Source organism: Macaca nemestrina, chromosome 2 (genome assembly GCF_043159975.1).
Source record: "Macaca nemestrina isolate mMacNem1 chromosome 2, mMacNem.hap1, whole genome shotgun sequence".
Classification (NCBI taxonomy): Eukaryota; Metazoa; Chordata; class Mammalia; order Primates; family Cercopithecidae; genus Macaca; species Macaca nemestrina.
In genome coordinates, this window is record NC_092126.1 from 10,832,067 (window position 1) to 10,854,343 (window position 22,277).

General features: G+C 44.5%; 2 long non-coding RNA genes across 3 annotated transcripts in view; one reads left to right on the forward strand and one right to left on the reverse strand.

The window, feature by feature from the left end:
- Nucleotides 1-22,277, forward strand: part of LOC105470892 (uncharacterized) — a 313,903-nt gene that overhangs the window by 274,407 nt on the left and 17,219 nt on the right. The gene's annotated exons all lie outside the window — the stretch shown is intronic.
- The window catches only part of LOC112424778 (uncharacterized), a 30,832-nt gene continuing 26,511 nt past the window's right edge, over nt 17,957-22,277 (reverse strand). The window contains exon 3 of the long non-coding RNA XR_011619552.1: nt 17,957-18,084. This is a non-coding gene — a long non-coding RNA (uncharacterized lncRNA). The remainder of the gene's footprint in view (nt 18,085-22,277) is intronic.

Here is a 22,277-nt window from a genome sequence, read left to right on the forward strand (position 1 = left end):
AGGGCTGGAAATGATTTCTGCTTTTGGATGATGCCTCAGATGAAGTCGCCAGCTTGCGTTTAGCAGCCGTGTAATTCAGGATGCCTACAACTCTGAGCAGCACTCAGGGAGTGAGACACATTGAGGAAACGGCAGGCTCTCAGCTGCCATCCTACCCTCAGCCTGGGCTGGGTCTCTGCTCAGTGAGCAGAAGGTCAGGCGGCCTCCCCATACTGTTCAAAGTACTTTCCTGCTCTTCTTCCCCATCAAGCTCAGGTAGTTAAATGAGAGCAAGTGTGACTCCACTGAATAGAGGAAGCAATTCGAGCATGGGGTTCTATGTGGTAAAGCTGTCAGTGTCTAGTGGAGACTGGCCATGTAGGAGAAGTGTGTGGAGTGTATGTGTGTGCAGGTGGGTGGGGGGTGTCTAATGCTTAGGAACTCCAATTATGCTCCCTTAGCAGTTCTGTAATTTTAGGCAAATCCCTTCTTCTCTCTTGGGCTCAGATTCTTCTCGTAAGGTGGTGGGAAAAGGAGATAACAGAGTGGACTGTGACTGTGTGATCCACCCCCATGAGTAGATTACATGGGGGCACCCGTGTGTGGGGAGGTGAGAGATTTCCTCAAACAGGAAAGTCTTTCTGGAAATAGCAGAATTTGATCTGGACTTTTTACCAGGAAAGTCTTTCTAGAAATAGCAGAATTCGATCTGCACTTTTTATTAGAGATTTATAGAATCATGCAATCGAATGTCACCTGAAGGTCACTGACTCCCAGGTGATGCCCAGAGTGAGAACTGCACCTGCAGCATCTGAGACAGACAGGCCGTGCTGAGTGATCCCAGCGGCATGCTCACTATTCCCCAGGGGCACCCGCCACGTGTTCAGACAACTTCAATTGTCGAGTTATGGTTCTTTACATTGAAATGAACTCACAGTTTCTAGTCCTGTCTTCAAGACCACTTAGAATGAATCTGTTCTCCCTTTCCGCATGTTGGCACTGAGGGTGTTTGCCTTAGGCAATAAAGTCCCCTTTCTATCCCCTCCTCTGTCCTCCTGATCACAGAGCAGATGTTTGTGTACATGTGTGAGAGGGCATGTGTGTGTGCACATGTGCATATGTATTGGGATGTGTACAGGAGAGAAGAGGGAGTAAATACAGCAGTTCTGAGTTAGTACAGTATAAAAGCCAGGTGGAAGAGATGCTAGAAAAATAGGCAGGCTGTATTGTAGAGGGCATTATATGTGAAACTCACATGGCTAGACATGAGGTAGGAGAGTGACACAGCCAAACAGGCAGTTTAGAAAGATCATTCTGGGGCTGGGCTCAGTGGCTCACACCTGTAATCCCAGCACTTTGGGAGGCCGAGGCAGGCCAATCACCTGAGGTCAGGAATTCAAGACCAGCCTGGCCAATTTGAAACCCCACCTCTACTAAAAAATACAAAAAATTAGCTGGGTGTTGTGACACGTGCCTGTAGTCCCAGCTACTCAGGAGACTGAGGCAGGAGAATTGCTTGAACGCGGGAGGTGGAGGTTGCAGTGAGCTGAGATCACGCCACTGCACTCCAGCCTGGGCAATAGAGTGAGACTCCACCTCAAAAAAAAAAAAGAAAGAAAGAAAGAAAAGAAAAAGAAAAAAGAAAAAAAAGATCATTCTGCCCTATATTGCAGAGGAGATGCCTGAAGGACCAGGACGGGAAGATTCATAAGAAAATATTCTAAGAGGTCCGAGTGAGAGATGGTGAGTGCTGAGCAAATCAAAGGACATAAAGATGGAGAAACAAAGTTACCTCCAAGAAATGTTCAGGAGAGAAACTTGGCAAGACCTGATGACTAGTGTAGAGTTTGAGATAGAGAAAAGAATCAGGATGATGCCAAGGGGTTGGCTTGGGGTGATGGGACAGTCAGCAGATGGAACATCTTCAAAAGTCTGCCACTGCCAGAGAGTTTTATTTTGTGGCCACCTCAGAGCCCTCCCAAAGGAGTTTCTGCAGAAAGAGAAATGATATATTAACTTCATGAGTTGGCAAGGAGTGAGGAATAGGAAACACTAATTACAGGCCAAGATAATTAACCAGCAAGTCTGGGATCAGCTGCATGTAACCTCAGCTCATCTGCTCCTGAAAATGACCAAGGGAAGATGTGAGGGGAAGAGTGTGGGCAGGACATTTTGCAAATGCTGAGGGAGCAGCTGAGCTCAGGCCTCGGTGACACTTGAGTTTGATGTTCTTGGCACTTTGGCTCTGGTTTCTGGAGCCCTTGGGGGTGCCAGATGCACTGCAGCCGGTCAGCCAGTTGTCCAAACATCACTTACGCCTCTGGGCCACTAATTACAAGGCTCCACTTTAGCCTTGCTGCTGTGCTGCATTAGGGCTTGCTGGTGACAGGCACGGGAAATGGACTAGAGGCCATTAGACCATCCAGGTTGAGAAAGGTCAGGTCTTGCCTCTGGGGAGAAAAGCCTAAAGTCTAGCTTTATAATCTGATGCTTGAAGCAGGAAAAAGATCTCAGGACTAGGAAAGAGGGATAAATTCTTGTCCCAGCCCAGTCATATGACCTTGGGCAAGCAAATCATTTCACTTCACACAGCCTCCGTTTGCTTACCCCTTACCTAGGCATAAATAATCCCTTGTTGGGAAGATCAGATGACATCAGAAGCACGGAAACACCTTCTGAATGGATAGCGCATTTTAAGAGCTCTTTTTCCTGCTGTTGATGTTAATTTCTAACACAAACATTAAGGTACACTGAACTGGGAAGGAAGAAAATAGGGTTTTGATCCCATTTCTGACTCTGATCTTCATATGACCTTAGGCAATTCACGTCTCTCCAGGCCACAGTTTCATCTGAAAACACTGATTTAGATCAATTATTCTCAACTAGAAATTTGAATTATAATTGCCAGTGGAGCTTTGTAAAGATGTCCATTCTCCACCCCAGATATGCTGAAGTAGATTCTCTAGAGAAAGGAGAATCTCATGCCCACTGAGAACTGTTGGAATGGACGGTCAAGCTCTGCCTTCCTCCCACCTCTGCATACCTGCTCCCCCTACTGCTAGAACTATAGGACTCCTCCCTTAGGATAAGGCTGGACACAGCTTCAGCTCTGACCCTATCCTCATGCTGAGGCACTTAAACCACGTCATGCCCAAGCTCCGGACCTCAGCGTCAAGTCTTCCAAGTCCCGAACTGGTTCTGACCTCTTGTGTCAGTCACATCTAAACTCCACCCAGACATCAAGATGTGGTGCTCACCTCATTTCCTAGGAGAGCTGCATGATGGCCTTGTCCAGCCCTGCTTGTTTGGCTTTTCTAAGAGTCTGAACCCAAGGCTACTAGCTGAAAGATTGCCCTGCTCTGACCACCTGCTGGGATTATACAGCTATCACTGGCCGTGGGACCCTTCCTTTTGTCATTCCACCTGCCTCACAAAGAACCCTGTCCCAACCTGAATTCCTGTTGGACAGCATGATGGGCTTCCCAGGACTGCATGTGGCCTGTTGTGCAGTGTAGCAGGTGGCATTTTCTGCCTCTAGGCTGCCTTCTCAATCCTTCCCTACTCCGAGCTTATTCCTGCACTGTCCAGCTGCAACCAAAGTCATTTTGTCCATTTCTGCCCCACATGTGATTTCAGTGGTTGCTACTATCCCTCAGGGCTGAAAAGAACCAGAGTGGTTTCTCTGGACTTCAGGGAAAGCACTGAGCCTCTCTGGGCCTATTTGCTCATCTGTAAAATAAGAGTAACAACCTCTGCCTTGTAGGAGTATTATCTGACTCAAATGCTCCTCCCCATCTATTAACTGAATGAACTTCCTGTCCTCTGGCCTTAGGTCTTAAACGTTGCTTCTTAAAGATTTCCCTCACAAACATTCCCCCCGCAACTCTTCTGTGCTCTGAGAGCAACCGGTACTTTTCCTTTCCAACTCCTTAAACTTGTGTAATTGTTAATTACCAGTTGAAAGTCTTTCTCCCGGCCTGACGCAGTGGCTCATGCCTGTGATCCCAGCACTTTGGGAGGCCAGAGTGGGTGGATCACTTGAGGTCAGGAGTTCAACACCAGCCTGGCCAACATGGCAAAATCCCATCTCTACTAACAATACAAAAATTAACTGGGCGTGGTGGCAAGTGCCTATAATCCCAGCTACTCGAGAGGCTGAGACAAGAGAATCGCCTGAACCTGGGAAGTGGAGGTTGCAGTGAGGTGGGATCACATCACTGCACTCCAGTCTGGGTGACACGAACAAAACCCCATCTCCAAAAAAATAAAATAAAAAATAAAGTCTTTCTCCCTTACTATTTCATAAGTGCCATGAGGGCAAAAACTACCTCACCACTATTAAATCCCCCATGCCTGGAATATAGCAGACGTGAAATACACATATCTGAGGACCGACAGATGAAGTGTTGAAATCAACGAATATTATTCTCTCCTCTCCTTTCCTCTCCTCTCCTCTCCTCTCCTCTCCGAGAGTGCACCACTAAGCCCAACGCAGACAGTAATCCCTCAGCACAGAGCAACACAGAGCATAGCCGAGCTGTTGCATGAGGCCTAGCCCGTCCTCTCTCCTGGGCCCTGTGTGATCCGAAGCCCAAGTAGCAGCCACAAGTAACTCGAAGTCTGGTGAGAATGATGCCCATATCAGCAGTTATCAATCCTGAAGTATTCAGTATTTAAGAATTTTCATCTGGAAATCTTTTTTTAAATAGTGGTGCCTTTGTCCTACTCATAGAGATTTTCATGTAGTTGGTCTGGAATGTGGCCTGGTCTTTGGTCTTTTTAAATAATTTCCCTAAGTGATCCCAATATACAGCAATGGATGAGAACCACTGATCTGGTTCAATCACCATTTTTCGGATACAAAGGCTGAGGCACAAGGGGGAAAGGAGTTAGCCCAAGAACCTCCAATACCTTTTGCAGAGCTGGAGCTAGAAGTAGAAGAGCTAACTTTCCACCCACAACCCCTTCCACTGCACCAAGTAACAAATTGAAATCCCCTTTATCAATAGCAGAGGCGGCTTTCCTGGCATCAGACAAAGCTGGGAGGAGAGAGCTTGTTTTTTCACCCTAAAAGATCTGTTATTAAAAGCCTGTTTATGCAAGAAGGATATAATTAAAAGTGAATGAGTGCAATTTTTTATCGCAATGAATATTAATTAAAGGAAAACACTGAGTCAATACTCAATTAGAAAAAGACGGAGGCTGAAAGGCAGACTGCTCATACCAGGGTTGTCAATCACATCAGGCAGTAATGAGATGACAGGACCCTAATAGCAAAATGTTGCTCTATTTTCCTCAAATCCTCTTGGATTTAGAAGTTAGCCAAAATGCAAATCTGCTCTCAGGCTAGGCTCCATGGCTCTGCGCTCTGTTTGGGCACAGGACTGTCTTGCCTAGGACACAGCCCTCGGAGGGCGTCAGGCTGTAAATGGTTTTACTCATGCAGGGTCAGAATGCTAGAGAAGCAATTGGCCTCTTCAGCCTCTCTAAAGAGTGAGGGCCAAACAGATGCAGTGACTTGCCACATCCTTCCTGTCCCTGAGCCCTGGGAGAAAGGCAAAAGCACAGACTTTCCCAAAGAAGAATCCCCAAGTCATCAGCAGGTCTCCCGAGCTGATAAATTAGGCTCAACCAGGAGGCTTTTAAAAATGCAGTTTGCCAGGCCTTGCCTTGGTCCTACTGAATCTGAATCTTAGGGCTAAAGCATCGTAATTGGGAGTAAGCATTTTAACAAACTCTCGTGTTAAACTCTGGTTTTTAGCCCAGCTCAAGATCTTTGCTTGCCTTTGTCAATTGGGGAAATTAGATGATTTTAGTCATCTAAGAATCCATCAATTATTGATTCACTCATTCAGCTGATAAACATTTGCCTTCATTAGGCACTGTGCTGGTCACACATAAAGACAGAGACTTGACCTCTGTTTTCTAGTTTCCTGTGGTTTCACAACAGAAACTGCCACAGTGATGACTGCACCGCGAAGGAGGAACACAGTGGTGAGGGAGCAGAGGTAGGAGAGCTCAGCTCTGAATGGGGAGTCCATGAAGGCTTCCAGAGATGATGAATGGAGAACTAGGTTGAGTGGTATGTTCTCCCAGCAAAGGTGCAGAGCCTTAGAGAGTTGGCTGAAGAATCCATTTTAACTGGATGGGGAAGAGCTCATGCCATGTAAAGGCATGTGCATTTCATCATGTCAAACACACATTGTACCTAAATTGTCTGACAGAATACAAATATCAGCAAAGAGGAAAAGAAGTGAATGGTTCAGGAGACTGACGCATACATTGGTGGGTTCTAGTGGGAGCACATGCAGAGATTGCAGGTTTAAATGCTTCTTCATTATACTGGACTTTGGAACCAAACAAGTGTTTGGGGGAGTAATACGGTTTGGCTTGTGCCCCATCCACATCTCATTTCGAATTGTTATCCCCACATGTCAAGGGAGGGAGGTGATTGGATCATGGGGCCAGTTTCCCCCATGCTGCTATCATCAGAGCTAGTGAGTTCTCATGAGATCTGTTGGCTTTTTAAGTGTTTGGAAGTTTCTCCTTTGCTCTTCTCTCTCCTGCTGCCTTATGAAGAAGATGCTTGCTTCCCCTTCATCTTCCACTATGATTGTAAGTATCCTGAGGCCTCCCAGGCCATGTGGAACTGTGAGTCAAATAAGGAACTCTTTTATAGTCAAATAAGGAACTCTTTTATAAGGAACTCTTTCCTTATAAATTACCCAGTCTAGGGTATTTCTTTATAGCAGTGTGAAAATGGAGTAATACAGAGAATTTCAAAAGAAATGCCTGATAGGAGGGGCACATCTACTTAGGAACCAAGATAGCAAATGTTTAAGTAATAATGGAAGGCAAGAAAAAAAAGAGACCAGAAGTTCAGAGAAAGAAGTGATATCTTCCCAGAGAAGCTGAGTAGATCCTGAACAGGCAGGGAGGAGAGGAGAAGGAACTTTAGGCTGGACAAGGCTTGGCCCTGGGACCAGCAGCAGTGAGCAAGGGCCCTGACCACTATTGTAAACCAAGAATGTCTTCATGGGCTTTTTGACCCATGGCTGTGGACAAATGCCTAACAAATTCCCAGAGAGAAGGGCCCCATGTTTGGCTGCAACTGCACAAACAGAGCAGCAGGATGGGTACCAGTTCTGATGACCAGAAACAGATGAGCTCTGCACTCACGTGGGTCCCATGTGGTATATTTTAGAAGCGAGTAAGTGGATTCTATTTTTTCTGACACTGGTCTTACAGAATTGGGGTTCTTCAGCTCTGGAATGGCCTGCAGAGCTCCTCCATAGCAGCTCTCACAACTCAGAGAGAGGTGAGATTTCAAAATGAATGTCTGAAGGTATGGGGACCCTCCCACTGTCACTCTGCCATTTAGTCCCACCTGAAATGAGACCTTTCCCCTTCAAGGACCTGTTCTCTATTCTTCTGGTTAGCAAACCCAGCTTCACATTGCACTGGACTCACCTGGGGAGTTTTAAAATTTGTTGATGCTTGGGTCCCACCCCTAGAGATTTTTTTTTTTTTTTTTTTTTCTGAGAGACAGGGCATTGCTTTGTTACCCAGACTGGAGTGCCATGGCACGATCATGGCTCACTGCAACTTTGAACTCCTGGGCTCAAGCAATCCTCCTGCCTCAGCCTCCTGAGTAGCTGGGACTACAAGCACACACCACCATGCCTGGATACTTTATTTTTGTTTTTTGTAGAGACAGGGTCTCACTATGTTGCTCAGGCTAGTCTTGAATTTATGATTTCAAGCTGTCCTCCTGCCTTGGCTTCCCAAAGTGCTGGAATTACAAGCATAAACCACTATACCAGGCCAGAAATTCTTATTAATTGATGAGGAGTGGGGCCTGAGCATTAAGCCTTGTAAATATTGCCCATTCTTACTCTCATTTAGATAGTCAACCAACAGATGTTAGAAGGAAATTAAGGAATTATTCAGCAATTGAGGTGTTCGCTAAGAATGTTATTCCTATTTTAATGAAGGATTATTTTCTTTTTCTTCTTATTCGTATCTTGCTGATTTTCCTTTCAAACTCCAAAGCAGTTCACACTTATTGCTATAGTCCAAACAACACAATAAACATTTTTGTATATCTAAAATTAAGCTATCTATATTCTCCTTTATTTATCATAACAAAAACAATAACTTCCTACTACCCACATCCTACACAGGGATCATTTGGGGATTGATCTAGCATAATATTAATTTTTTTATTGTCCAACAATTATTTAGATTTAATTTTAAATTTTCTTTCTTTACTCAAGAATGCTTCTCTCTCCTGTGAATTCCTGTTGTATTCCTTTTTCATTTTAAAGATTAGAGTTTTCAGGAATTCTTATAGTGAGAATTGCGCAGAATTTTGTATCCTGAAATACTTTTATTTTGATCTTGCCTTTCAATGATCATTTGAGTCAGTACAGAATTCTGGTTTCAAAATTATTTTCCCTCATAACATGGAAGATACTATACTATTCCATTGTCTCTTCAAGCCATTATTGCCAACCAGAATCTTGTCGTTTATTATTGCTGTGTTCTTTCTCCTTTGTACATAATCTTTGGTTTCTTTCTAGAGGCTTTTATATTGTTTTTGCCTTCATTTTCCAAAATTTGGCTAGAATATGTCTAGGGTTGACTTGTTTCTTCCCAGTAATTTTGCTTAGAAACCTGGTGTGCCCTTTCAATCTAAAAGTTCTGGCACTAGGCTGGGTGCGGTGGCTCACGCCTGTAATCCTAGCACTTTGGGAGGCCAAGGTGGGTGTATCACGAGGTCAGGAGTTCAAGACCAGCCTGGCCAAGATGGTGAAACCCCATCTATACTAAAAATACAAAAAACTTAGCTGGGTGTGGTGGCAGGCACCTGTAATCCCAGCTACTCAGGAGGTTGAAGCAGAGAATTGCTTGAATCCAGGATGCAGGGATTGCAGTGAGCCAAGATCATGCCACCGCACACCAGCCTGGGTGACAGAGCGAGACTCCATCTCAAAAAAAAAAAAAAAAAAAAAAAAATCTGGTACTAGGATATTCTTTTATATTATGTCTTTGATTTTTTTCTCATTCATTTTGTCTGTTCTCTCCATCTTGTACTCTTATTGTTATAGATACTGGAATTTTTATGCTATCCTTTGAATGTCTTAACTTTCCCCACATATTCTATCTCTTGGTCCTTCTGTTTGTTTGTTTGTTTGTTTGGTTGGTTGGTTGGTTGGTTGGTTTTGAGATGGAGTCTCACTCTGTCGCCCAGGCTGGAGTGCAGTGGCACGATCTTGGCTCACTGCAACCCCTGCCTCCCGGGTTCAGGTGATTCTCCTGCCTCAGCCTCTGGGGTAGCTGGGATTACAGGCGTGCGCCACCATGCCCGGCTAATTTTTTTATTTTTAGTAGAGACAGGGTTTCACCATGTTGGTCAGGCTGGTCTTGAACTTCTGACCTCAGGCGATCAGCCCCCCCTTGGCCTCCCAAAGTGCTGGGATTACAGGCATGAGCCACCACGCCCGGCCGGTCCTTCTGTTTTAAGTACTGGCAGAATCACTCCATTCAGTCTTGCTGCACACAACCTTTCTCTTCATGTATATCCAATGAGTCTTTGCAGCCCATTTATTGACTTTTTCTTCTCAACTAGCTTTTTTTTTTCATTTCTAAGATCTTTAATTGGTACTTTTTTATAACAGCTTGTACTTATTTTATAAATGTAAATGTTAATTATAGTTTTTACATTTTATTTACTGAATTTTCTCTTTCCTAAGGTGCTATTTTCTGTTAAGTTTTATTCCTTTCTTTCTCAATATTTGTTTTCTTAAATACTTAGTAATTCTTGGTGACATATTCAACTTTGTATTAGAGATTGCTTTAGGCCATCTGAGAGTGCTCTTTCTTTACCAAAATCTGATTCTAGTCCTGTGGTGGAGGAATGGGATGTGCTCTAGTCAATGAGTTGTGGCTGTGCCCAGAATTAGGTATGGGGGTGGAGGCGTTCCAGCCCCTGCCTCTGGGGCCCCAGCACTAGGAGGCACTGTCCTGTGGCACTCATTCATCCGGCTTGCTACTTGGCTCTGTGAAGGGAATTCAAGGCGAAGACTGACAGCGCTACTAGTGGGTCTTGAGACCCTCCAGGTCTGGGGAAGTAGTGTGCCAATGCTCACATGTAGAGGAAGTGGGCCTCTCTTTGAATTTTATTAGTACTGGGCTCAGAGACACTTGGGAAATACATGCATCCAAACATAATCCAAAGACAAAAAAAAAAAAAAAAAAACCTTTAAACATTTCACTATGCTGCCTTTCCTTATTCTAGGGTGAATATATGTGTTTAAAAGGCCAGACCCTACTGGTTACATGTGCATAGTTAACTTGAATATGTTAAGTGTTTTCCACAAGACCTGAAGCTTAATAAATTAGAGCCACTATGAAAAGACATTCAAAGAATGTATTATAGTCATCAAAAGTCATACGCTCTCCTCTTTTTCCCTCTATCTCTACTGCTTCTCTCTTTAAAATCAGATTTTAAGTTAGAATGGGTCTTAGAAGCCATTTACTTCAATCCCTATATTTTCATTTTTTTGAGGTTAATACATTAATATTTCAAAGTTAATTAAAACATTTTCATTGCAGCAAATATGGAAAGTAAAGATAAAACAATACGAAGAAAAAGTCATCCATAAACTCATTACCAGAGACCAGATCAGCTCCATAATGTATAAGCTGTGGCTCAGGAAGGAGAAGTGGTGGGCCCGGAATCTAGCTAGCCATGAGTAGGTCATTTGTCAAGTCGTCTCCATGCCAGTCCTTGGTCCTTCCCTCTGAATCAGGAAGACTTTGTGTTTCCTATTGGTGGGAGAAACACAAAATTGACAACAAGCCCAGGTAGGGTTGTGGTTTTGCAAAGCAAGTACAGCACACAGAAGAGAAGGAGAGGTAAGGGATTTGGGAGTAAGTACAAGGAAATTGTAGCAATAGACCCTGAAGAAAAAATCACTGTCTTACTCAAGAAGCCCAAATGAAACCTCAATTCTGCCTGCTCATGCCCTCTTTCCTGTCCCTAATCGTGTTGGTCACAGTGTCTGTCTTTTGAATCTCATGGCCTCTCAGAGCTGAAAGAATCATTCTGCTCTTTGCTTGTCTTAAAGTATGAGTGTGGTAGGGGCTTTGTCATTCCAGGTGTGAGGCCATGCCAAGACCAGTCTTGGGAGAGCTGTGGTGGCTGTGCAATTGTTCCCCTGCATTACCCGGAAGCTTCAATGTCACATCCAACTTGAAGTCCTCCTTCCTCTGGCCAGGCAGGGGCTCAGTCCCAGCTCTGTGTTCCTTAATACTTAGTGTTTATTTCTCCTACAGCATGTATAGGGTGAATGTTTATTTATAGGTCTGTCTTAACTGAACTTCCTAAAGACAAAGATACAACAGCTAGCACAATTCCAGGCACATAGCAAGGGATGAATAAAGCTTGATGAATTAATGAATAAATGTTCAAATTACTACACTTTACTAAGGAGGCTTACCAAATATTTTGGAAGCATTTTTGTTTATATGGAAAATAGCCCCAAGAACAAACAAGACGAATTCACGTGCCATACTAAACGTGATATAAACATTCTAATCAAGGCTTTCTTCTGTTAACATAGACATTTATTCCCTGACATATCCTAGAGTCAGGGGTGGAAAGCATGTGAGCAGTCATTCACTCTCACACCACAATCACTGCTTGCATTTATTTATTCTGCAGCACCTCAGAAGAGCGCTAATCTAGTACAGACTCCTCCACTGTCAGGGACACACCTGCTCTCCAATTCACCTATTTCAATCTCAGGAAAACACTATTTTTAGAAGAAAGCATTTTAGGAAATGGAAAGAGAATTGAATTTAAAGTTAAAGATTTAGACTTGAAGTCTCGGTCTGCTATTAACCTGCTTTTGTGTTCATCTCTTCACTATCCCAAGCCACATTGTATTATCTTGAAAGTAGAAATAATAATAACTGCTATCATAGGTGACTGTGGACACAAAGTGTGAAAATGAATATAAAAGATTTTGTGAATAGTGAAACATTGTGTACACTTAAGGAAAGAAAGGAAGGGAGGATGGGAGGTTGGTCAAATTAAAATGATCCTTCTCTAAAGATGAGAGGGAAATCGTTGCAGTCATGGAATATCATATTACAGGGAACAGGAATGCCTTCCTTAGGGTTACGTGGGGAGTCAGCAGAAGGAATCAGTTTTGTAACTCTAATCTGATACCCTGTCTTTCCTGCCTCCATCCTCCAGCCTTTCTGATCCTGTGTCTCTCATAGGGAGCTATGTGCTTTGAGTCACACTGCCTCGGTTTGGATTCTGGCTCTGCCACTGATCAAACCTCAAAAAGTACTTAACTTCTCTGTGCATCACTTTCCACGCCTGTAAAATCGGTGTAATTATAGTATCTCCACATAGGGTCCTTTCTTCCCTCTTATCCAACTTTTTCTTCAGGGTCTATCACTACAACTTCCTTATACTTACTCTCGACTCCCTTGCCTCTCCTTCTCTTCTGTGTGCTGTACTCGCTTTGCAAAACCACAACCCTGGTTAATCAAACCCTCCTTTTCAACTCTCTGCCTGCTACCATGCAACTGAGAGGAGCTTGAGAAAAACCCACAACCACACAAACTGCCCTGCTTTAAATATAGAACCCAGGACCACAGGTGTGCCCTTAAGGTTACTTGGCTACCATATTGTGTTTTCTCACTCTCCTCACTCTCCCACCTGCTAGAAACAATTTTGCACCTTCCCCCCTCCTTAATCTGCCATTGCCCACACCTGCGGCAAGTGACCTTGCTTTCCACATCTCTGAGGCAATGGAAACAATTAGACGAGCATTTCTATGGACTGTTGCAAATATATCCATAAAACTGCCAGCATGTTCAAACGAATCCTCTGCCTTCCCTTTTATTACTAAAGACAAATTTTCCATCTCCTCTCTAAAGCTGTTGTGGGTTGTATTGTGTATTCCAAAAATTCATACGTTAAAAGTCTTAATCCCCAGTGCCTCAGGATGTGACTTTATTTGGAAATGAGATCATTGCAGATGTAATTAGTTAAGATGGAGTCATACTGGAGGAGGGTGGGCCCCTAATTCAATATGACTGATCCTTAAAAAGAGGAAAAGTATATTCACAGATACACACATGGGGAGAAGGCCATATTAAGATGAAGGCTGAGATCAGAGTGATGCACCTACGAACTAAGGAACACCAACACACCAGCAAACACTAGAAGCCAGGGGAGCAGCATGGAACAGATTCTGCCTCACAGCTCTCAGAAAAACCAACCCTGCTCACACCTTGATCTTGGACTCTCAGCCTCCAGAACTGTAAGACAATGAATTTATGTTGCCTAAACCACTCAGTTTGTGGTACTTTGTTATGGCAGCCTAGTAGACTACCACGAATTCTAACCCTTCAATTACCTAAAGTGGCTAGGTCTTACCCTCTTTCAACTACTTAAAGATGTTGTTTTAAGAGCACTTCCTTTCCTCTCCTGTTGTGTTAGTTTTTCCCACTCTATTGCATCATTCTCATTGGCATCCACATAGGCTGTTATTTGTCCCATCATAAAAAATAATAGTTTTTCACTTCCTTTGACTCCACCTCCTCTGCCTTCCACCCCCTCTTTTCTCTGTAGTACTTTGCAGCAAAAATTCTCATGTTGATATATTCACTGTCTCCAGTTCTTCTCTTCCTATTTTCTCTTAAAGAGACTCGAACTAAGTCTTTCATGCTCATTGCTCCACATCAAGAGTTCTTGTCCAGGTCACTAGTGACTCCACATTACTAAACCCAAGGGTTGATTTTCAGCCACGCTCCTACTTCAGCCACCGGCAATATTTGATGCAGCCAATCTTTGCTTCCCCCTTGAAGCATTTCCTTTCCTTGGCTTGTGGGACAGCACCACTTTGGCTTTCTTTGTCCTTTTTCACTGGCTGCTCCTTCTCATTCTCATCTTCTTTGTGACTCCTGACATTGGAGTCCACAGGGCCCTGTCCTTCATCCTCCTCTGTGTGTGCACACATTTCCTCAGTGGGTTCATCCAGGTTCAAGGTTTTAACTACCGCGTGTGTACGAAAGACTTCTAAATGTATACCTTCAGCCAAGCCTGTTCCCTGAATCCCAGGCTCACCTGGCCTACTTTAGTAGATACCAACAAACTTAACATGTCCCAAACTGGACTCCTCATCTTCCTCCAAATGCCTGCTCACCAGTATTCTTCTCCCTCTCAGTAATGGGCAACTCAGTCCTTCCAGGAGCTCAGGCCAGAACCTGGTAGTCATCCTTAACTCTTCACTTTCTTTAACTCTTCACTTTCTCTCACTCCACAGACTCACTAAGTTAAGAAGCCTGATTGGAGCGACATTTAAGCTATATCTGGCATCTAAACCTTTCTCACTTCCTCTGTGAAGCTATCATTATCTCTCCCTAGAATTATTGCAGTCACCTCTGGACTGGTCTCTGGATTTCCACTCTTGCACCCTATGTCATGGGTGTAACTGGCTGGGGCTGACTTTGCGGGTGGTAAAGGAATTTATCAAGACAGTTGTAGGTACAAAAAGGCAGATTTATTAGAGAAAGTATGAAAATTTTTTCAAGGCGGCAGTGGGCAGCACAGCAGAGAAAGGACTATCTGCAAAGATGCAGGGGCTGGAGGGAAGTTTTTTAGGGTCCTGTTGAAGGGGACTATGTGTGGAATAAGGTCATTGTGCCTGCCAAATAATGTCATTATACCCACAGATTATTCTCCCCCACCTGGGGCCCCTTCCTCATTGTTGCTTCCTTACCTTCTCAGGATTCCACACCCTACAGTCCGTCTCAACTCAGCAGTCAGAGAGATCTTGTGAAACACAAGTCGCATTAAGTCAGCTCACTTTTAAAGTCCTCCAGTGGCTCCCTGCTTGATCTTACTTGATTTGGAGAGAAAGCCAAACCCTTACAGTGGCCCCTTAGGCCCTTCATGGCCTCTGCCCACCCTTGTATCTCTGACCTCATCCCTTTTATTCCCCTCCTGCCTCCACTCCAGCCACAGGACTCCTTGCTGGCCCTAGAGCATCCAAGTTGCTCTCCCCTTAGAGTCCATGCACTGGCTGGTCCTGCCTGGATCGCTGTGCCTCCAGCTACCCACAGGGATAACTTTCTTTCTTTTTTTTTTTTTTTTTTTTGAGATGGAGTCTTGCTCTGTCGCCCAGGCTGGATTGCAGTGGCACAATCTTGGCTCACTGCAAGCTCTGCCTCCCGGGTTCACGTCATTCTCCTGCCTCAGCCTCCCGAGTAGCTGAGACTATAGGCACCCGCCACCACACCCGGCTAATTTTTTGTATATTTTAATAGAGACGGGGTTTCACCGTGTAAGCCAGGATGGTCTCGATTGCTTATTCACATGATTATCATATATGTTCTACCTCCTTGTGCTAGACTATAAGCTCTGGAGGGCTGGGATTTATTTTTCTGTTTTGTTTATTCATGTATGTAATAAGTGCTTGTGAAAAGAAAATACATGTCAAGACCCCCAAATCACTAAGTGAAAGGCAAAAGTCAAGCTGGGAACTGCGTCAGGCAAACCTGCCTCCTATTTTAATCCTAAATAAGATAGCTGCAAAGATTTTTTTTAAAAACTATATACCTCCGTCACAATTTACCTGCAAGGAAATTCCTTGTGGGCCTCAAGATCTTTGCCCTAAACCAGTTCTGTTGAATTTCACCCTGGCAACATAAACTGATAGCTTATCTTCACAAGTGCGGGACAAAGGACAGATAGAATCAAGGTCATTCCTCTGCTCACCTGAGATAAATGCATACCCAGTTGCTTCCTCTGCCCTATTGTTTATGTAAAAATGCGGATTCACTGAGTCAGACTAAGGCATAAAAGACTATTCCTCCTCTACCCCCTCTTATATGTAAATTGTGTCTTTGGTGAAAGGCTGATCAAAGACCCAAAAGAATGCGACCTTTTGTCTCTTATCTACCTATGACCTAGAAGCCCCCATTTTGAGTTGTCCCACCTTTCCAGACAGAACCAATGTGTATCTTACATGTCTCATGTCTCCCTAAAATGCATAAAACCAAGCTGTGTCCCAGCGACCATTGGGCACATGTCATTAGGACCTCCTGAGGCTGTGTCACAGATGCGTCCTTAACCTCGGCAAAGTAAACTTTCTAAATTGATAGAGACCCATCTCAGATGCTTTTGGATTCACATACTCAAAATTGATTTGTTAGATGAGTGAATAAACGAATGGATATAAAATTTTTAAATAGTGCCTGGCACCAAAAGAGTGCTTCATAATTATTTGCTATCATCAATGTTACCACCCATTGTTCAGATCACATTTGCATTATAGAGATCTGGGAACTTGGTTGGCAAAGAACCCCTTGAAGGAAAAGACCATGGGTGAGGAGGCAAACGCAGGGAACGTTTGCAGATTAATGAAGCTTATCCAAGACTCATTTATTTCCAGTAGACTTTGCATGGGCTCTTTGGTTTTTCCCCAATCGATCTCTCATGCCAGACTTGAATGGATCCCTTGGACCTAACCCTGGCAGAGCTCTGCTAAAATCACTGCTCTGGGTTTCTCAGGAGAACCACGGGCCCAATTTAGCTAGCAGGAAGTAAAAATTAACAACTTTGAAGAAACCTCAACCTATTTCTGCTATTACCTCATTTCCAGAAATGTTCTGTCTTTAAGAATTTAAACTCAGCCAAAGAGCTGGTAACGGTTAATGCTACTAAACAAAGAACAAGCAGGCTCTGCACAGCCTCTCAGGATATTCCAGTGATCAGTAGAAAATACAAATCGTTTAAAATTTGTTTTTAATAGAAGGGCTTACAAGGGGACTGACTTAATCAATCCATGTGACTTCTGCTTTACAGGATGACTCTGGCTGTGGCTTTTAAAACAGAGTGTAGGGTAGAAGGGTAGAAGTAGGGAGACCAGCTAGGAGGCTACTGCAATCATCCTGGAGAGAAGCGATGACAGCTCAGATCACAACAGTGACAGTAGAAGATGTGACAAGTGGGTGGGTACTAGATATGTCTTGAAAAAGGGAGTCAGTAAGTAGGATTTCCTGGCTGGCCGGATGTGTGATGTGTGGCATGAGAGAAAAAGAGGGGTCAGAAACACCAGCACAGCTTTAGGGCCGAGCATCTGGAAGGACAGAGTTGCCCTCAGCTGAGTTAGAGGGAGCCCTCAGAGCACCTCACCCCACCTCCAGGACACTGCTGATGTTCAGAGAATGTGTGCTTGCAGTTGCCTTAAATTTTTTTGTACATGAACATTTCACATTTTTTTTTTTTTGAGACAGAATCTTGCTCTGTTGCCCAGGCTGGAGTGCAGTAGCATGATCTCAGCTCACCGCAACCTCTGCCTCCTGGGTTCAAAAGATTCTCCTGCCTCAGCCTCCTGAATAGCTGGGATCACAGGCGTGCACCACCATGCCCAGCTATTTTTTTTTTTTTTGTATTTTTAGTAAAGACAGGGTTTCACCATGTTGCCCAGTCTGGTCTCGAACTCCTGACCTCAGGTATTCTACCACCTCAGCCTCCCAGAGTGCTGGGATTACAGGCGTGAGCCACATGTCTTCTTTAATGCAGAACTGACGGGTATTCTTCAATTTTTTCAGAAACAAGAGAGAATAATTCAAAATCCCTAATCATTAATTCCTCCTTTCCCTGCCTTTTTCACTCTGTCCTGGAAAATTAGTTTTCTGAATGATATTCACAGAACAGAAATAGCTCAAGTCTGACATGTTCTTCAATAAAAATGCAGATTTTAGTGACCTCCACACACACACAGCCTCTCCCAAGTGAACACACACCCTCAATGTACAAGTCTTGCCTGAAAGCCTCTATGTCCATTTAAAGCCACCCAGTAAGAGGGGCAGGTATTTCTGTAACTGGGAGGAGTACTGGGAAGAGGTTAGAGACAACATTTTATATTTCTGAACCCTTGGGATAAGAAAGAGCCCCATTTTCTTGCCTGAAGTCCTGTGCGCAGTTAGAACCACTGGGCCACTGCCGCTCATCTGTAGCCCGTCCACTGATAGCTCCTCACCCAGACACAGAACCTGACCCAGCCTGCGGACCTGGAGAGGAAAAGGGGATAAGAGTGGGAAATGGGAACTGAGGGCCTCCCAGCTCCCCGTTATAATATTAATTTACTTTCTATATGCCACTATGGCTATGGGAATTTAGGACCACATGAAGCAATAAGATCAAGTGGAAATCTTGACCTGCTTGTTTGGGTGAATCAGGTTTCCTGGAAGGCTCAGGGCATTGTAGGGAAAGAATGCATACAAGGTGAAAGCATGGCTGCTGCCGGAGCCCAGGAGACCCCATGAGTTCAGTCAAGGCTGGGAGAGAGTCAGGGGCTCTACCCTGTGACCCCCAGAAGAGCTTGCACCCAGCATGTCACAAGGGCACTGCTGCATTCTCAGAAGGGACCTGTATTACAACAAGTTTTCAAATGATTCACTGCTCTTTAGATCAAGGTTATTGTTATGAAGCAAAAGCAGTAGGAAGAGTGTGTGAGTAGAGCACTCTGCAGTTAACAGAAGGTGTTCAGATACTTGCTGATTTGATTCTCAAACTATCCTGCACTGTCGGCTTCATCAAGACAGAGAATCCTGTCTGTCCCATTCATTGTATCCACCGTGCTTAGGACAGGGAGTGGCACGTAACAGCGCTCAGTGCATATTTGTTAAATAAAAGTAAAAGAACCCAGTAAGATAAGAAATAGGAGTGATTATTCCTATTTTATAACTGAGGCCGAGAGTCCCACAGGTAATAAATGGCAGAGCCAAGACCAGACTGAGAATCCTAATCCCAAGGTCATTGCTAGCTATTTTGTCTTATGAGGCTTCTAGGTCACAAGCTGCAGGATGCAAAGAACTCCAAAGGTAGGAGCATATGGAGGAGCTGTATAGTGCAGAGAAAAGCAGGCAGAGTCCCTGGAGCTTCCCAGAACACAGAAAGATTTACAAAGAAAGCTCAGGACTGAGATGTGGACACCGACTTGGCGAAGCTTCACTTCCTCCCTGCGTGGCCAGGGCACATCCCCAGGGAGCAGGCACTCATTGGGGCTATGTGTGGCTTTTTAGCCTCCCCTGCAGGAGAGTTTCAGAATGCACCCTCTCTAAGGGGCTCAAGTGCTCATAGGAAAGCCCAGATCTGATGGATGATCCGCTATTGAGGTATTCCTAAATAGTGAGATTCATCACCCCCACTTCTTCTCCAGAGGAGATAACCAAGAGTTTAGTCTTACTACAAATAAGAAAGCTACTAATGTGCATCGCTCGTTATGAAGGACAACTATAAGACAATGGGTTCTTAACCTTGAGAGGAACCCTAAATAGTCCATAGCCTGGGTCCCTAGACGAAAATCTGCGAAGCTGCTGAAATAATCTGCATATTACGAGTATTCTGGAGGGGATTGTCCATGACTTTCATCAGATCCTCAGAGGGGTCTCAGATTCAAACCCAGCCACAGGAAGGTCTAGAATTACCTCTTCAGCCCCTCAACTACCCAGATTTGCTCAAAGCCCCAGGGACGGGAGGTCCGTCTTTCCCAAGGCAGCCGAGGTCATTTCCTGGGATCAATTCCTGCTCCCCACAGAGAGTGAGGAATGTACAGATGGTTCCACTAGAACCCGAACAAAACAACTCCCTCCATGTGTCCGGCATATGAGGTCCAAAAATGAGCTGTAGGGTGGGAGTACTGGGACAGCCTTCAAAATGCACCAGCCAGCATGGGAAGTGCTGCTTTTTAAATGTGTGCATTTAAAGACAACACTAACGACTAGTTTCATTGCCTCCCACAAAGTGAGGTTTTTAAGTGACAAATTCTGCTCCTCTGTCTCATGATAGTCTTACATAAAGATTAGGCATGGAGCTGATGGCACCCATCAGTCCCAAATTCGAGTGGACCACCTCCAGAATGAAGTTTAAGTCACGGAGACAACGCCCCGCGCTTGTGCTGAATGAGATCCTCTAGTGCTATCTGGTGGCTGCGACTTGTTACTGCACCTTTCACAACGCATTTGTACCAAGTGTGTATTTCTGATTTTTTTAAGTATTTCAAAACTGAAATCAGTTTAAAGTCCTCTCTTTGCTTACATATGAGTTTGGGCTCAACGACTGTATAATCAATGTGTCATGTGACTTATCAATGGCAGAGCCAACACTGGGGCTTAGGCCTTTCCTCTCGTTCAGGAGCTCTTCCCCACTCTGAGATTTGAAGGTGGGTGCAAGTGACACTTGATGGAGGGCATTTTGGCAGCAGGAACTGCCAGGCTCAGGGTGCGGGCAAGCCGGTGTGTTAAGGATATCTCCAGAGCACAGAGTAGATTTGAGAGTTGGGGGCAACCCAAGAGCTGCACAGGGGCCAAATCACCAAAGGTCTTTTATGCCAGGATATGGAGCTTAGCGTCTGTTTGTAAGGAAGAGAGCCCATGAAGGATTTTAAGGAGGAGAGCAATGGGATGGGGTCAAGGCAGCAGTGGGGAGGATAAACTGGGAAACATTGAAAAGTATGGCCCACAGGCTGGGCCCTGTGGCTCGTGCCTGTAATCCCAACACTTTGGGAGACCAAGCAGGGTGGATCACTTGAGGCCATGAGTTTGAGACCAACCTCAGCAACATTGTGAAACTCTGTCTCTACTAAAAACACAAAAATGGTGCATGTCTGTAATCCCACCTACTCAGCAGGCTAAGATACAAGAATCATTTGAACCCGGAAGGCGGAAGTTGCAGTGAGCTGAGATCCCGGCACAGTACTCCAGCCTGGACAACAAAGTGAGACCCTGTCTCTCTCTCTCTCTCTCTCACACACATACACACACACAGAAAGGATGGCCCACAGCCTGGGCAAAATAGCAAAGCCTCATCTCTACAAAAATTTAGAAATTAGCAAAGTGTGGTGGTGCATGCCTGTAGTCTCAGGTACTTGGGAGGCTGAGTTGGGAGGACACTTGAGTCCAGAAGATGAAAGCTACACTGAGCCGTGATCACACCACTGCACTCCTGCCTGGGTGACAGAGCAAGACCCTGTCAGGGTGGGGGTGGAGGAGGGCGGGAAAGTGTGGTCCAGGGAAAGTGTCAGAATCTCCAGGAGAGACAACTTATAATGCACGTTCCTACCCACCTCCAGAGACTCTATACAGTAGGTCTGGACTAGAACTCCGGTCATACCTTTAGCAAGCAGAAAGCTCCTTGGGTGTTTCTGACACAAAAGATTCCAGAGCCATACCTGAAGAGTCACTGGAGGAGAATGAGAGGAGGAAGCAGTCAAAGACAGAGGCAATTTGCAAGAAATGAAAGGGAAAGAGTGCCTTGAGATAACAGCTGAAGGGGGGCAGTCCAGGGTGTAGGAAGGAGAAAGGAGAACAGACAATGTGCGAAAAACTAAAGGAAGATTGTTTCAAGGAGACAATTGTTCACAAAAACATACTCAACAGGAAAGTTAAAGTAGGTATGAAGAGAAAACGGGTTGATTGGATGTGGCCACTCAGAGGGTCTCTAATGGCTCCAGCTGGCAGCGGCTTTATTGGAACAATGAGGGCAGAAGCAGACAATAGAGAGGAGGAGCTAATTGGAGAAGAGAAATAAAGAGAACTCAGGAAACATTCCTCTCTCCAGAAACTTGACTGGGAAAGAAAATGAGAAAGAAGATGAAGGCTGAATGGGAAGGGAAATTTTGTGCCAAAGAAGGATTTTGTTTTTCGGATGGGAGAGATTTGAATATCGGTCTAAGCTGTGGAAGATGAGTAGGCATAGAGTCACAAGCAATGGATACAAGACAGAGTTGGCATCGCTGGAGACCGGAGATTCCTGAGGACCAAGGAGGAGGGCCCCTTCCCTCCTGAGGCAGGTGGCTAGAAGCAAGAGGAAAGTGTGAGGGAAAATAGGTTCGCAGGTTGATTAAAGGTAGAGGCAATGAAAATAAATGTCCTGAATACAAAAGCTCATTTGGTAAAATTTGAGATACTATAAATCTGGGAGAACTGATGAGTTCATTAAATAACTGAAGATTCAAAAAGATATACACAATCTAGAGTGAATTGCTACAAACTGGCTTCAGTAGTATAAGTGGAAATTCTGCAGTTGGTTTTTAAATTAGCTTGTGCAAAGACAGGAGAATGACTTGATCTAATAGCAAATGACGACATGAAAAAAATTAATTGGTGATATCTCCATTTGACTAAAAAGGCTTAGGAGGCTTTGAAAAGCTAAGAATTTGAGGTTATCAATGTGGGTTCTCGGGGGTTTCCAGAATTCTAGC